Below are 6,226 nucleotides of genomic sequence, written 5' to 3'. Positions count from 1 at the left end.
ATTAACAAGTGACTATCAATATATATATAGTGTAATAACCTTAAAATTTCAAATATATATATATATATATTCTCTCAATTTATATTTTATTTAAATTAGTTTTTTTAAATGAAAAGTGGTGATTTAAGGAAACTTATGCTAGTAATTTTTTTTTGAAGTTTTAAGGTTTGAATTCTACTAAAAAAAAGTTTGATTTTATTTTGTTTTAAATTATAAAAAAAAATTTTGAGCCTCATTTTGTAATTTTCCCTGTGGCCTTTCTTGCAATTTTCTCGATTGTTCTTATATTCATATTTTCTTCTCTCCTTCGTGCGGAAAACAGAGAGCAATAGCATTCTTTTTAACCGACATATCTCTTTTCCTCTATGGTCGAAAATTCTAGATTCAGCGAGAGAGAGGGAGTCCTCGTCCATTATCCGACTTTCCATCCTTTCTCTATCATTTTTAAGGTCACTAGCCGTGCAAGCAAGAGATGAGATTCGGATAGCAGGTCTCGGGATCCTATTTCATCGCTGATCCTCAGATCATTTCAGTCGTGGGTGTTGTCGGACCCTCTTTCTCCTCCTCCATTCTTTCCGTTCAAGAATCGTGAGCACGCAAGGAACTGGTCTAACAGTTTTGGAGGTCTGATTCATGAAAGGGAGGCTGGTGAGTGGCTGTCGTCTTCTCCCCTGTTCCGTCGACCCTTTCTTTCTCCTCCTCTGTTCGTGTTTTTTTTTTTGCTGTCCGTGTGGAGGTGAGTACTCAGATCATCTTCTTTCTTGTTTTTTTACCTTGTTCGTTCGTGGCTTGTGACTGGGGAGTGACAAAAATCTTCCTCCTTTGACTGTGTTGTAGCTTGTTTGCATCGAATCCCTTCTCCCCTGTACAGCTCATGACTTTCTTCCCTTTCTTTCTGCGTTGTTGATGTTCTGTGATGGCTGGAGATTTTTATTTCTTTCTCGTTGTAGCTGTGTGTGATTGGAGTAGTAGAAGGGAGTCTGATCATATTCAAGATTTAAGCTTAAGAATATGGTTTTTGGTAGCTAATTTCTCTTACTTACATTGGTTCCACTGGAAGAATAAATTGATTTAACTATCTTTGAGCTTAATTGGGAAGTTGTTGAACTTAAAATTGGTATTGAGGTACTGAGGAAGTTATTGGAATGGAAAAAAAAAACCTTGGATTATTAGTTTTAGTGTTAATGCTTATGAGGTGTTTGATAAAATGCCTATTAGGAGGAGTTTTGTTTAGTTATAATTTTCTAAAATTTTTACTAACCTTTTTGAAGTCATACTTGGCTTGGGTGCTAATTATTTATAAAAGAAACTTCAATTTTGTGAAGAATGCCAATTATGAAACTATTGTGAGTTTGACTGGTATATTGCAAGCAATACTAATGATTATGGAGGTTATATGTAGTTAGTACAATATTTGAGGCAATATTTGAAAAATAATATTGGAGTTAAGATTTATCTATTCTACTTCCTGAATTGATTTGGCCTAGTTGTGAAGTGTGACATGTGTATGTATAATATTGAAAGGATTGATTGATTAAAGGCAGCGATTGGATTGGTTTAAGAACTTAGTGACTATGATGTTAGGAGAGGAGGGTTTATTAAATTTGAGCAGAGGTCACTAAATTTTGTATTATTGAATAGGGATTTAGAGAAAGAAATTCTTGATTAAGGTAATAAGGAAGGATTGAAGCTTTAAAGGGTAAATTTTGCGCTTGGAGATGTTGCAGGTAAGTGGATAACGTCCCAATAAATTTATATATTTGAAAATTTCCTTTTATCAACTATTATTTTCAATAATTTACCGTCATTAATATATGCCACTCTAGCATTGAGTAATATTGTTGATTAAATTTCTTTAGTTCTTGAAGTTATCATGATTTATACTTATAAGATTGGCAGAAATGCTTTTGTAAATTCTAGTACTTTTTTATTCAATAAAGACAATCATGGAAATGGGTGAAGATATTTATGGAACATTAGTTGTGAATCTTCATACTTTAAAGGATTGATATTTTAAACACTTCATGCGAGTTTGATATTGAGAAGAGAAAAGTTTATTTTGAAGGTGATGATTTTCTCGCATGTTTGAAAAAAATGAATTTTAAGGGGGCTTTATACAGAACACTGGTTGCTAACGGCAGTTCCGTTAGCCCTTGGCGCGCCATGGTACACCTAGCTAGCAAGGTGTGTATAGGAGGTGCTAGCCCCGTGCGATGGCCAACGCATGTGGAACGGAGGGATGGTTATTCGTGAGCATCATACTCACGTTTGTTTTGTGGCTTCGGCTGCGTTTGATTACGTACCCTCGTGGACTGTGTGTCCACGTTTGTTTTCGTGGCGAGAGCCGCGTTTGGTTATTTACCCTCGTGGACTGTGTGTCCACGTTTGTTTTCGTGGCGAGAGCCGCGTTTGGTTATTTACCCTCGTGGACTGTGTGTCCACGTTTGTTAATGGTTCTGATAAGTCCCTATTATATGAATTTGATTATTTGATAATCTTACATCCCACTGGTTTTAAATAGTGAATTATTTATAATTATTGATTTTGTTATTTGCTTACTTGTAATCAAGTGATAATAATATTTATTATGAGATTTTAACTGTTCGAGATTTTATTTAAAATTTTATAGAATCATTTTATTTTGAAGTTTATTAAATTTTTATAAAAATCGTTGCTTCTTTAACTTAAATAATTGTTTAATTTTTTATATTCAGTTATTTATTGTTGGGACGTTATTCACTGAAAAATATTTTTGGTCTCAGATAGCATAGCGGACCTTGTACCTCCATTAGATCCTTGAAGGCATTTACTTCGGGACTGAAGTTGAGACACCATTTTGGTTAATTTCTATTTTGATGTAAATTCATAATTTATATATTATATTTTTATAAATAATGTTTTAGGTGCTCCACATAGATTATAATTAGAGTCCTAATTTTATATTGTGCTGTTTGATTGTTGTTGAGGAGAGGAGCTCTCTTTTGTTGAGTTGATGTCATAGATTGGGATGAAATATTTTTTGAGGTTCTATGTTTACGAGGAGGTTTTGTTAAAAAAAAAAATTAAGAATCTTTTATTTTATTTTATTTTATTTAAAAAAAATGTTACAATGATTTCTTATCCTATTTTGAATGAATTAAAGTTTCCTTAATCAAGGCTTAAGGGATATATGTTTATGTATATATCTCATGCCGGTCATGTCTAATTTTTAGGGCGTGACATATAGACAATGTCAATTACAACTTGTAGGATATTAGTGACAGGGGTAATCAGGTTTTTCTTATCTAAATCTCATTTTTAGTTTAGTCCTAGGGGTGCAGTGATATTTCAAAATTACAAGGTATTTCTTTAATATCAAAAGGCTGTAGGGGTCTTTGGGTGATATTTTCCCTTTTTTGTAATTGGTAATTATCTGTAAATATGAGAAAATATTTGAAACCTAATAAATGCCAATTGATCTCGTTCTATACTTGCAAATTTCATATTTAATTTAAAATCAGATAATTAAGTTGTTTGATTAATAACAAAGAAAGAAGGGTTTGACTGTCAACAAGCAAATGGATCTGCTATATATTAATCTCCTATTTAAGAAGTGAACACCAGATCTTGACCATTTAAATCATTTTTGAATGGTTCAGTGTTTTATTATTTCTTATTTCATTATTTACTTTTTAAAAAAATAAGCTGCCTGTCAAAATATGATCTGAACAATTTAAATCAGATGCCCAACTGACTAATTTATTCTGCCAACATTGAATCTTCCAAATCATAAATTTCTGCTGATCTGGAGCTAACCTCGTCTCCTTGAACTTTCCTAGTTATAACCTGTAAAGTTGTCATATATGTGTTTCTCTATGTTCAGCAAACAACCATTAATTTAACGTCAATCATTATCAGCTTACTAAAACCCTATAGCTCCATGTGCTAGTGTTTGTTTATTTGATTGAATTAATTCCATACTTACCAGACAAACAAAACAAAAACTGATATCCATAAGAATGTACACTATGACAATAAGACCTTTTTGTTTTGGTTATTCATGTGACTTGGGGACCGTTTCATATGATTCCTTCTCGCACAGGCCAAGAGGGGAAAATTGATTCCACTTCACCAAACTGGAGTCTTTTGTTTTCCAAGTGGATGCCGGGTCCGAACGACTTGACTTCTATAATTAATCCTTTCGATTTTTCAATACCCTTTTCAACACATCTGGTCTTCTGATAATCAAAAAGAGACAAATGCAATAAAATTATTTGTTTCGCTTTAATTTGGCCATTGACATGAAAATATTTTAGTGAAAAGATTCCTCCTTTGAAGATTGTTATTGCTCAGAGTTTTGTACTTTTTAGCAGGTACTTGTATGCACGTTCTCACTTGTCCCTATACTCCATTTTTGTCTGTTTATTAGGGGGAAAATATTGTTATCTTTCTTCCCTTGATTTGCCATAATTTTCATTCCACATTCTCACACTGATTAAAAGAAAAAGCATGAAATACTATCGTGACAGCACCTGCTTTGGCGAGGTAATCAACGGCAGATGCTCAAAGCTCACGGACTGTGAGTAATCAACAGACAATTATATATATATATATATATATATATAAGAGATTGGGAAAAACTTGACAATTAATAACACAGACACAAAACCACCGGAGACCTTTGGTTCAACTAGTAAAATAGTTATACCTGTAAAGGTCTCAAGTTCGAATTTTGAGAATGCAGCAACAGCTTCTGCTGAAAAGCTATCGTCCTGGCTCTATCCGGGTTAGTTTGGGTCTTAACTAGGATACCGTAGCTTAGAAAAACAGAAAATTAGCAGCGGTGAAAAAAATCATTGCACTGCAAATCCGTCCTTGATCCATCATTGTTTTGTGATAGAAAATTTGCAAATCTAACGCAAAAGATTTGCCACAACCAAATTGGCAAACGGCAGATTCTATTGCAAAAATAGCTTTTGACGGATTTTTTCTTGTGACGATGAGTTTTTGTGTGCCAAAAATCTTACTTGATTAACAATCAAGATCTCTTGCTGTATATGTATGTATATATATATATATATATGTTATAGTGCTACTATTCAAATATTAAATCTAGTGTTTTCTGCCTCTATACAGTTAGGGATCTGATGCTAGCGAAATGGATGATCTGGTGAAGAAAAGTTAATACTCATACATAAAGAGAGCAGCACGTGCACCGCCATGTGAGTCCAATTTACGTAATTAAATAATAAAGGATTGCAGTTATATCATGATCGATCCGTCTTAATATAAGAAATTTTTAAACTTTGTTACCATCTGGTCTTTCTTTCTAAATTAAATGTAGATAGTTTTGTAATAAAAAAATAGAAAATCATTGAAATTATTAGGTTACAGCAAATAGCAGTAACTACAAACCTTATCTCATTAGTTAGAATCAGCTACATAAATTGTATGACACCATTATGTTCTAACTTTTGCCAAGTTTTTAGGAATTTTGTTAACTAAAGGGCATTGACAATAACTTTGATAAGTGTTTTCTTTGATATTTTTCTGCTCTTCTTAACAGGGCTCAAAATTATTAATTTCACTCTCTTCATCGGTGCCTCTGGTGGTCTTCTTTATACATGTCCAAACTATCTTAAATGATTTCAATATTATTATTAGGGTACTTTTGTCAAATCTTCAGACTTATAGAAGCTTGTGCAATTATGTAGTTACTGAGAAAACTAATGTGTAGGTCATTATAATTTTTCTTAATTTTAAATCTAGTCTTTATAATTCATTTTATTTTAATCAAGTCATTACAATTTAATCTATTAGATTTGTTAATCACTGAATTAAAATCCTTCAATTTTTTTTTGAAAAAAATTAAGAACTTTTACATGTCTATTAAAAAAATTATATAACTTTTTTAATTCAAAATATATATAATTAAATTATGTCCCTAAAATTTTTTAATACATTTAGAATATTTATAATAATTAAGAAAAAGTACTGTAAACATTGTAGCAAACCATTTTTTCTATTTTGGCAATAAGTATTGAATTAAATTTTCTATAAACTTCAAAAGAAGTGTTTTTGTTTTTGAAAAGTTAATCATTCATTAATAATTTTAACCTTGAAAAACTAATATAGTTAGTGGATCAAATTGCAAGGAATGGAGTAAAACAAAATAAATTACAGGATCCCAATTTAAAATTGATAAAAATTATAAAGGCTTGAAAATTAATTTTATCATAGTTATGTT

General features: G+C 31.7%; 1 long non-coding RNA gene across 4 annotated transcripts; it reads left to right on the top strand.

Annotated features, from left to right (window-relative positions):
* Positions 1 to 344: 344 nt before the first annotated feature.
* Positions 345 to 5,741, top strand: LOC129290680 (uncharacterized). Of its 4 annotated transcripts, XR_008588500.1 has the most exons (4): positions 345 to 736; positions 1,642 to 1,727; positions 5,116 to 5,201; positions 5,546 to 5,741. It is a non-coding gene; the product is annotated as an uncharacterized LOC129290680 (long non-coding RNA). The 4 variants fall into 4 exon arrangements; XR_008588498.1 differs by lacking the exon at positions 1,642 to 1,727; XR_008588497.1 differs by having other exon boundaries at positions 345 to 1,727.
* Positions 5,742 to 6,226: the final 485 nt, after the last annotated feature.

The sequence above is a fragment of the Prosopis cineraria genome, unplaced genomic scaffold (genome assembly GCF_029017545.1).
Source record: "Prosopis cineraria cultivar Desert tree isolate PC_DT_omini unplaced genomic scaffold, ASM2901754v1 PC13, whole genome shotgun sequence".
Lineage (NCBI taxonomy): Eukaryota > Viridiplantae > Streptophyta > Magnoliopsida > Fabales > Fabaceae > Prosopis > Prosopis cineraria.
The sequence above is the reverse complement of the archived record's forward strand: the minus strand, read 5'-3'. Positions and strand labels throughout refer to the sequence as shown.